Source organism: Stenella coeruleoalba, assembly GCF_951394435.1.
Source record: "Stenella coeruleoalba genome assembly, chromosome: 17".
Lineage (NCBI taxonomy): Eukaryota > Metazoa > Chordata > Mammalia > Artiodactyla > Delphinidae > Stenella > Stenella coeruleoalba.
In genome coordinates, this window is record NC_137163.1 from 77,184,207 (window position 1) to 77,194,427 (window position 10,221).

The 10,221-nt window shown below is 47.8% G+C and overlaps 1 pseudogene across 1 annotated transcript; it reads left to right on the forward strand.

Annotated features, from left to right (window-relative positions):
- Positions 1-3,719: 3,719 nt before the first annotated feature.
- Positions 3,720-5,075, forward strand: LOC307176253 (EKC/KEOPS complex subunit TPRKB-like; annotated as a pseudogene). Its single transcript has one exon. The product of its transcript is annotated as an EKC/KEOPS complex subunit TPRKB-like (transcript).
- Positions 5,076-10,221: the final 5,146 nt, after the last annotated feature.

Below are 10,221 nucleotides of genomic sequence, written 5' to 3' on the forward strand. Positions count from 1 at the left end.
CAGAACATAATTCCAGTTTATATGTGAATTATTCAATCATACTTTAAATGAGGAAGAAAGGCTACTAGACTTTGTTATATCACGATGTTCAGTCTATGGATGGCCGTTACCAGTTTTCCATGCTGGTGTCAAACATGTATGTAGTCTTCCATCAGCTGATAGACACACTTAATGAGTGATCTGAATCCCCCAATTCAGCAAAAGGTATGCCAGGAAAAGAATGAATTGGGAGAGGGGGGCTTTAGGAATCAGAACTCTTAGGGTATTTCATAATGGTCAATAATTATTTAATCATAATTTAAATTATTAAAAATAATTAACCAGACTAACTATTAATAGTAATTGTGAACAATTATTATGAATTGTTACAAAGCATTAAGTGCTTTACACGTATAAACTCATTTAACCCTCATGATAACCTTGTGAGTTATATACTATAAGAATTACAGCTAAGTAACTTGGTTAAAGTCATGGTAAGTAGTGAAGCCAGGACATAAACCCTGGGTACCTAGTCCCATAGAGTGGTGCCCTAACCATTATGCTCCACTGCCTCTTACACTCTGTGCCTGACCGTGTTCTAAGCAGTTTAGATATATTAGCACTTTTCATTTAAACACCACCAATAATGTGGTAGTTTTCATGAGAGAACATTCAGTCATTCTTCATTTATTCAGCACCTGCTAACACCTAGGACCACACCTAGATCGAATGCAGCGATTCTGATGTCCTTGGGGCTGGCGAAAGAGGCTAAGAGGCCGGCATCCTCTGTGTGAGCCCCTCTGCATTCCTGGTCAGAGATGTATCCATCTACCCATCTATCCACCTACCCATCTTTCCATCTTCCCATCTTTCCATCTAACCATCTAACCATCTATCCATCTAACCATCTGTCCATCTGTCTACCTTTCCATCTAACCATCTTTCCATCTATCCATCTGCCCATCTGCCCATCTGTCCATCTATCCATCTATCCATCTGTCCATCTTTCCACCTACCCATCTATCCATCTAATCATCTAATCATCTATCTGTCTATCCATCTATACATCTTTCCAGCCCCACCTCCCCCACCTCCATCATCACCTCCTCCCCAGGCTTCTGCACAAGGTTCCCTGCAGGAATCTGGGCACATGTTTTCTGGGCACATGTTTTCACTGGCTGGAACGTGCTCCTTGCCTTTCAGCCACTCCACTTCACCCCTCAAACCCCAGCTTGGGCATCGCCATTCCAGACCCCTGCAGAGAGGGTTCATCTTCCTTCTTCCCTTGTGCCCCCTGGGCCCTGCCGGCCTCACCAACTGCTGGTAGCGATGTATCACCATTGCCTTTTCACAGGGCCAAGCTGCAGGTCTGGAGAACAGAGCTGGGTCTTATGGAACCAGGAAGTTCCACTACTGAACCCAGCGCCTCGCACAGAGTACGCAGTCAGTAAATGTGGAGTTGGTCTGTTAAGCTGATTCTATCATCTTCTTTGGAAGTTACTTTCTCCAAACCTGCAGGACTCTGGAGAAATTGTATCAGGAAGGGAAGCAACCAGTAGGCCAACAGCTCAGAGATGCAAGGTTGAAGGGTGGTTTCTGTTTCTTGCTTTTCTAGCTGCCGCTACTATTGTGTAGATGACACAGGTCGAGGGTGGAAGGGACTGGGTAGAGAGGAAGGAGGGGAGGATGAAGGCGATAGCTGAGAGCCTAAAGTATGGGAGAAAACAGTAAGTAATTTCCTCCCCTCGTAATCAAGTTTCTCAAATGAGTTGTCTATAGCTGTCTTGTTGTTTTCTTCACCTTCTAGCAACTTCCATGTGGCTTTCTCAGGGGTCATCAATGACCTCCACATGGCTGCCACCGTAAACCACTTCTCCGTATCTTCGGGACCAGAGCAGGATTAAAGTAATTCTTCTTTAGAGGAGGAACGGCCACTCGGTTGTATCAAGAGGAGAGGAAAACTAGGACAGGTGCAGGTGACGGTACAGATCTGGCGGCCCCAAAATCCAAGAGATCTTGTCTGATATTTCTATGTTTTATGAAACAAAAATGAAAACCAAAGTCAATGAAGGAGAGGTGGGGCATATTTGAGGTTGAAGGAAATGATAGAAAATGTTTGAAAAGTTTTTTCGGAGGCTGGAGTGTAAGCAGATCACAGAAGCATGGTGAGATTGCCAGCAAAAGGAGCCCCCCTGAGGTTGGTGGTCCAGGGTGCGTAGTGATACCAGTGTGCGTGGCTGGGGACCTTTCCTCCAGCAGTGCCCAGCTGCCAGGTGCAAGGACAGGTGGTGAGTATAGTCGGGTTCATCCCACCTCAACTTTGCCAGGCATGTACAAGAAAAAATAGGGCCCGTGAGCTTAGAGCCTGCAAGAAAGTGGTGGCTGGACGAGGCACAGCATCCGACCTGAGTTCTGGCAAAGTTAACAGAGGAGCGACCCACAAACAGGGAGATGGCGCAGAGCGTGGAAGGCGCCCCGCGGTCGAAGGACGGTGCTGGCGGGAATCTCCGCCCAAGAAGAGGTAGGAACAGGCTTTGTGACCAGCAAGGAGGATGTCTGAATTCGTGATTTTGGAGGTGGAGCAGTTTCAAGAGATAATGTGGTTCAGACTTCACATTCTGCACCGTGAGAACAGGAAGCCGTGAACATTAGAGAATAAGGTCACTGGGTCACGGAGCTAAGAGGTCACAGGGTCAGATGTGTCAGAACGAAGGCAAACGCCAGGAAGAGGTGGAAGAATCAGGTTCTGAGTCTCTCCTGAAGGGCAGTGAGTGGCCAGGAGAGGCCTCAGCCGAGCCCTCCGTCCCAACGCTCAGTTGTTTGGGCAGTGGGGGCAGGTGCAGGCTGACCTTGACATTGCCTTGGTTGTCCATTTCCCTCTGAGAGCGCCTCTACGCGTCCAAGGCGGTGAGAGAGTCGGTAGCCGAGCTCACCTCTTGCGTTCCACATGCAGGCTTTATCTACTCTTCTTTTTTTTTTGTTTTCGTTTGTTTGTTTGTTTTTGCGGTACGGGGGGCCTCTCACTGTTGTGGCCTCTCCCGTTGCGGAGCACAGGCTCCGGACGCGCAGGCTCAGCGGCCATGGCTCACGGGCCCAGCCGCTCCACGGCATGTGGGATCTTCGCAGACCGGGGCTCGAACCCGTGTCCCCTGCATCGGCAGGCGGACTCTCAACCACTGCACCACCAGGGAAGCCCTTTATCTACTCTTCTAATCTGCCTCTTGAAACCTTCTTAGCTATGAGAATCTGCTGCTCAAGTTAAAGGGAGGAATAAAAGTATAAAAAATATAATGTAAGTGGTGCAGCATTTCCTGTTTAAAATGAGAAAAGCCACTGCTTCTCAAACTAGATGTGTCTGCAGCCAAAAAAATGGGGTCATATAAATTTCGAAGAAAAATGGGCAGTGGAATTTGCTCGTGCGAGAGTGAGCTTGGTGGTGCAGGAGGAGAGGGGGAAGCTCCATGGGGAGGCGCATAAGACAGCCTGCCCCCTCCTGAGCACACCGTGTCCTCTGGAAGCCCGGTGGAGTGATCAGGCTGCTCGTGGCACTGTACCATTTCCTAGCCCACATCAAGCAACCTGGAGTGAGTCCAGGTTTAACTGAGGAGGCTGAAGAACGTTTTTTATTTGATATCGTATCACTTTAGGATCAGGCAACTCCCAAACAGATTTCCTCTGTGATGAAATATCTTTTTTCCTTTAAAAAGTTGCAATTTCTTAGTAAAGATTACTCAGCTAGTCCTTACCATAACCCATGAAGACAATATGTATTTTTAGTTTTTGTCTTAACAGCAAGGAAACTCACTCAAAGATGGAAAATGATTTCACTAAGGCCATCCAGTGAGTCAGGCCCAGCACCGAGCTGGACAAATTAGGCATCCCAGGTCTCAGCTATCAAACTTCTAGGTCCTGCTAATAATCTGAGACAAAAGAGAAGCACTCTTACGGCATCTTTGGAAAGTAATTTTTTTTTTTTTTTTTTTTGCAGTATGTGGGCCTCTCACTGTTGTGGCCTCTCCTGCTTCGGAGCACAGGCTCCGGACGCGCAGGCCCAGCGGCCATGGCTCACGGGCCCAGCCGCTCCGTGGCATGTGGGATCCTCCCGGACCGGGGCACGAACCCGTTCCCCTGCATCGCGGCAGGCAGACTCTCAACCACTGCGCCACCAGGGAAGCCCTGGAAAGTAATTTTAATGCCAAGTTTTGTGATTAGACTACATGGCACCCTTTCCCGTGGAAAAGCTCTACTCAGCACCCTGGTAAGGAGGACAGGACAGGAGGGGACAGGTGTGACGAACAGAGCACAACACACAGGATGCAGTAGCTGCTCAATAAAAAAAAGGGCCTCTGGCAGTCCCGGCACCCATTTTCTAGACAACGGATGTGAGTCTCGGCGTCCTCGTTTATCGAGCATCTCACGAGGCCCGGCCCTGGGATGCAGCCCGGCAATGATCGGCTTAGTCTCTCCCTGATGTATCAGCTGACGATACATCATCCTGATAAGGCCGCGACTCACCAAAGTTGTGACAGAGGAGCTCATAGAATAGGGAGCTAGTCCTGGGTTCTGGGCGCGCTGAATCCTGCTTATCGATGAAATGCAGTTAACACAACAGCTGGACCTATTTCCCGAATACAGGGTGACGCTTCTGTTATTTAAAGATGTGAAAGATGCTGGAGACTTGAGAAAAAAGGCCATGGCAGGTGCCATTGACGGCTCATTAATAAATCCTACAGTGATTGTCGATGCATTTCAGACACTTGCGGCAGCAAACAAAGCATTTCACCTCTACAGACTGGGAAGAATGAAGACAAGAACTCTATCTACTGAACTTATTGTCAGCCTTTCCCCAAATAACAGTATTTCAGAGGCCGTGAAAAACTGGTATCTCGGCAAATGACACTTCATCTCTGATTGCTTACAGTGAAGAGGGAGAAAAACAAATAACTCAAGAAGACCTAACATCTCAGGTAGAAGGTCATCAAGTTTCTCTCAAAAATCTCCCTGAAACAACAAATATTACGGAAGTCAAAAAGATATATGAACTCTCTTCACAAGAAGAACGTATTGGGACATTATTGGGTGGTACCATTTGCTGAATGTCAACAAAAGATGCTTTGTGAAATGACAGAAATATTAAAATTTTTCAGCAATTATAAAAAAAAAAGACCCCCTGCTGCTGCCCTGCCCACCAGTCTCTCTCCTCCCGTGGCGTCCCCCGCAGCGAGGCTGGACTCCAGGGGTGACAGTCCCCCCCACCCAGTCTATCTTCAACACTGACCTGACCTCATCCTGGTCCAGCTCCTATGCAGCAACGAGCGAGCCAAGCATCCGGGCTGTGCTTTGTAAGTCTCCATGCTGAGGCTGCTACCCACATGTGTATTTTTCTCCTAACTACACATGTGAGAATCTAGTTCTGCCTAAGGGGCTTAGTTATTAATTCACTCAGAAAAACAAAAACAAAAAACTACATTGTCAGCAGAGCACTCTTACATGAAGAGGCTGAATTCCCCAAGCTCTGCCCAATCCAGTAGCGTCTCACACACAGCCAGAAAGTCTGCCTCAGATTAAACGTCACTGATCATCGCGGCAGGGATTCTAATCCTTCTCATTTCTTTTTTTAAATCCTTTTTTTTGGGGCCACGCAGCATGTGGGATCTTAATTCCCCAACCAGGGATCGAACCCGTGCCCCCTGGATTGGAAGCGTGGAGTCTTACCCACTGGACCGCCAGGGAAGTCCTGTAAATTCTATTTTAACGGCACACACATCTCTCTAGGTCAGACTCTTACAGATGCTGTGACAATGGCAATATGTGTATAATGAAGATATTCCCCAAGTTATTTTATGGCCTATTTCTTTTCAATGAGGTAGTTCTTTCATTCTATGCCATGTTGTTTAGAAATAGGATTGTATCTGTGCCTCTTTTTAAAGTTCAGTAGGTCTCTTGCTTAGAAAAGAAGGTATTACATAATCACTAAAAGAAGAAAGTTTAGTTCTTCAGTTCAGAATCCCTGAATTTTAATATAACAATAAGGTGAGTAGCTTCTCCCTTCTGAACAGAAGAGTAAAAAAACCTCTGTGGTACTTTTTAAAAAAATGGACATATTTCTTACTTTTAAAAAACGAGCTCTGGTGTTTGAGGAAAATAATAGATTGTGAATTTCCCCATTTAATTTTAATACAGTTTCATAAACTAACGAAAAGCATTGTGATTACTTTTAGAGCGAAACGGGATTAGGAGTGTACACTACAGGCCCAAGGTTAGAAAGTATTCTGCTAAAACAGCACCACGTGTGCCGCTAATATTACCAGCACGACGCCGACCAGGCGCGGGTCTGAGCCTCACCAGCCTCCAGGGGACACAGAGCAATGAACAGCCACCCCCAACCCGAGGCGGCAGTGCGGGCCTTCAAGTAGGGGAGTGCTGCCCCCTGCCCCCCGCCGCTGCCCTTGGACCACAGCCCTCGCCTTCCCCGCGCTCACAGGCCATCGCTGGGGCTTGTGCAAAGCCAGGCCTCCCAGCGGGGCGGGGAGGCGGGAAGCTCCTCCCCCAGGGCCCAGCTGGACCCCACTGGCCCCTTGATCTCCCGCCTCTCGGAGGGGACTGGAGCTTCACCTCTGCTCACTCCTCGCGAGTTCGTCCCAGCGCAGTCCTGGGCCAGTTCCCACTCCGTAGCCCGTGCCTGAGCATCTGGGGCCCTACCAGAGCTGCTCTCGCTGCCCAGAGCGCACGGCCGTCCGTCTACATCGTCCCTCTCAGAGCCCTCTTAGCAAATGCAACACACCCCAAACCGGAGCCCACGTGCTCCCCCCTCCCAGCCTGCTCCTGCCGGGGTTGGGGGAGGCGCCTCATGCACCCCCAGGACGAGCCGCTGGCAGAGGTGCCACCCGACACCATCCACGAGCTGCGGGCCTCCATCTCCGCCGAGGAGGCCGTCGGGATGCACATCAGGGTGGACGCCTGGGGACCGCCCAACTCCTGACCTGTTTCCCTCCTGCGAGGCGCTCCTCCCTCCCCGTCCTCTTGCCTCCCCGCGGCCAGGGCGCAGTCTCAGGATAAAGTCCAATCCCTGACCACGGGCCGGGGTCCACAGTCACTCTCCCTGCCGCCGGAGATGCTCACGTCGGGTCTCACCCCGGTTCATACCCTCGCCTGCCCCTCTTTCCTCCGGGACTTTCCCCTGCTGGTCCCATTCAGGATGGGCATCTCCTCTTCCAGCAAAATTTCTCTAACCCCGTTGCCCAAGCCCAGGCCCGGGCGAGGTGCCTTTCTGGGACCCACCACGCGACGCTTACCCGGTTACCCAGGTCGTAGCCGCCACCCTACCACACGAGACCCACTTAGTCATCATTCTCCTCCACTAGACTGTGGTGAAAAGTGGATCTGAGTCCAGATCTGCTTGGCCCCTATTTCCCTTCTCTCCCCTGTACCTGCCTTTCTCTGGGGCATCTGCACATTTCCCATTTCTCCTGTGCCTGAGGAAGGACGAGCTAAGCCTGCTCGCGCCCTGCTATCTGCAAAGTAAACAGTAGGTGCCAATAAAGCCCGCACAGCGCCTCACTGCTCTGTTTCCACTGGCTCGACTCTTGCTTCCTGAGCGTGAATAAAATGAAATGGGTTCGTTTGCTTACGGCATCCTCTCAAATGTTGTGGTGCCCTTATAAAAACAGCACATATTTAGTATTTTTTAAAAAAAATCTGACAAATGCAAGTGAGAAAACAAAAATCATCCACAATTCTAATTAAAAGTTGAAAATATTTTTATAGTTATTTTTCAAATTGTGAGTTTCTTTGCTTTTTATTATGGCTGTATGCTATGAGTACTCTGTTCAATATTCTTGCCTATTCACGTGCATTGACATCTTTTCTGTTGATTTCCAATCTGAGGCTAAAGAAAAGGCAGTCTTGAGGTCTTCCCTTGGCTGTGTGGAGAGCTCCTTACGTAACTAGGGGAAGACACTCACTTCAGTAGTTGTGAGGGTACCATCAGAAATAACCGACTTCCTGGGCTTCCTTGGTGGTGCAGTGGTTGGGAATCCTCCTGCCGATGCAGGGGACACGGGTTCGAGCCCTGGTCCAGGAAGATCCCACATACTGTGGAGCAACTAAGCCCGTGTGCCGCAACTACTGAGCCTGTGCTCTAGAGCCCACGAGCCACAACTACTGAGCCTGAGAGCCACAACTGCTGAAGCCCATGCATTCTAGGGCCCGCGTGCTACAACTACTGAAGCCCACACACTTAGAGCCCGTGCTCCGCAACAAGAGAAGCCACCGCAATGAGAAGCCCGTGCACCACAATGAAGAGTAACCCCCGCTCGCTGCTACTAGAGAGAGCCTGCACGCAGCAATGAAGACCCAACGCAGCCAAAAATAAATAAACGTAAAAAAAAAAATGCTTAGAGATGAGCGGAAGATTTGTTGAAAGAAAGAAAGAAAGAAAGAAAGAAAGAAAGAAAGAAAGAAAGAAAGAAAGAAAGAAAGAAAGAAAGGGAAAGAAAGAAAGAAAGAAAGACAAAGAAAGAAAGAAAGAAAGAAAAAATAACTGACTTCCAGACATTTGGGAAATTAGAAAAGGGAATCTTTTGATTCCATTTACCGCTGGCTTCTGTGTTTCAAGATTTTCTTGCAACCTTGACTAAAAGAATGCATAGTAAATACTCACAAATCAGAGAATGGCAGGAAATAAAGGTCAGACATTATCAGGAATAAGAAGAATATGCTTTTACCTACTATTACTTACTCTTGCTTTGAAAAGAAAAACAGCTTGGCTTGTTTCTTTATAAATCTTCATGTAATACTGTATACTTTTTGTACAATTTAAACTATGAGATCTTTTGTATCTAGATCAGGAAATGTGATTTGATTAAAGTGAGATTTCAGAAAAATTCCTTTTGGGTGAATGAGAAGATAAAGTGGGCACACCAGCTCTTAGGATGACAGTGTGATACTTCTGATTAATCCAGAGTTGCCTCAGCATTTATTACAGAAACGCTTTGAGCCAGGTTCATATTTTGATACTTCCCTCATTTTGCCAGAATCCCAAAGAGAAGTTAAAAGATTTCTCCAAGGGCAAACAGCTTCAGGATTAGAAAGCTCATCTTGTTTAAAACTTTTTTTTTATTGTGGTAAAAACACATAACATAAAAATCATCTCAACCATTTTAAGCATACAGTTCTGTAGTGTTCAGTATATACATACTCATGTGCAACAGTGCTTTTTCATCTGTCCCCTCTGAGCAACCACTCGCATTTTCCCGCCCCAGAGCCCCTGGCAATCACCCTCTGCTTTCTGTTTGCATGTGTCTGACTAGTTTAGAAACCTCATATGACTGGAATCATACATGTATGTGCTGTGTCTCGCTTATTTCACTTAGCATAATATCCTCAAGGTTCCTCCATGTTGTAGTGTGTGTCAGAATTTCTTTCTTTTTTTAAGGTCTTTTTTTAAGGTCATAATACCCCCTTGTATGGCCGGACCACATTTTGGCGGGAAGGCACCTAGAGCACTTAGAGAAGCCTTCCTGCAGGAGGTGCTACCTAAACAGAGTCTCAACATTGGGAGTTAGGCAGACGCAAGACCCTTCTCCAGACAATCTGGGACTGAAGTGAGAACATTTCCTAAACCAACACTTTCCAAGCTTTTCCTTGGCAGGTAGGCTGAAGCCCAGTGTATACAACAGATCAAATGTGCACAGTCTCTCCTGCGGGGAAAGAGAGAGGCAGAAACCTCAGCCGTGGCTTCTGCCTCCCCTTTTCATTGACTACGGCCATGGTTAACCTCATGACAGCACAAGCGTGGTGGATGCTGACTTGCACATGGGGCACAAGGGGCTTCTCTGGTGCTTGATCTGATTACACAGGTGTGTTCAATCTGGTGAAATTCATCAGGCTGCCCCAGAGGACATTATGCTCAATGAAGTAAGCCAGGTACAAAAGGACAAACACTGCATGATTCCACTGGTACGACTCGTACCTAGGGTGGTCAGGTTCAGAGAGACAAAGAAAGATGGTGGCTGCCCAGACCTGTGGGGGGGGAAGGGGGACAGTGAGTGTTTCATGGTTGTGGGCTTTCATTTGGGGAAGATGAAAAGCTTCTGGAGGTGAATGGTGGTGTGGATGCATAACCATGTGAACGTCCTTCATGCCATCGAGACAGTCACCCCAATATGGTCAAAACAGTACATTTTGTGCTATGTATACTTTTACCACAGTTTCATTTGAAAAGAGAAAAATATTAATCAG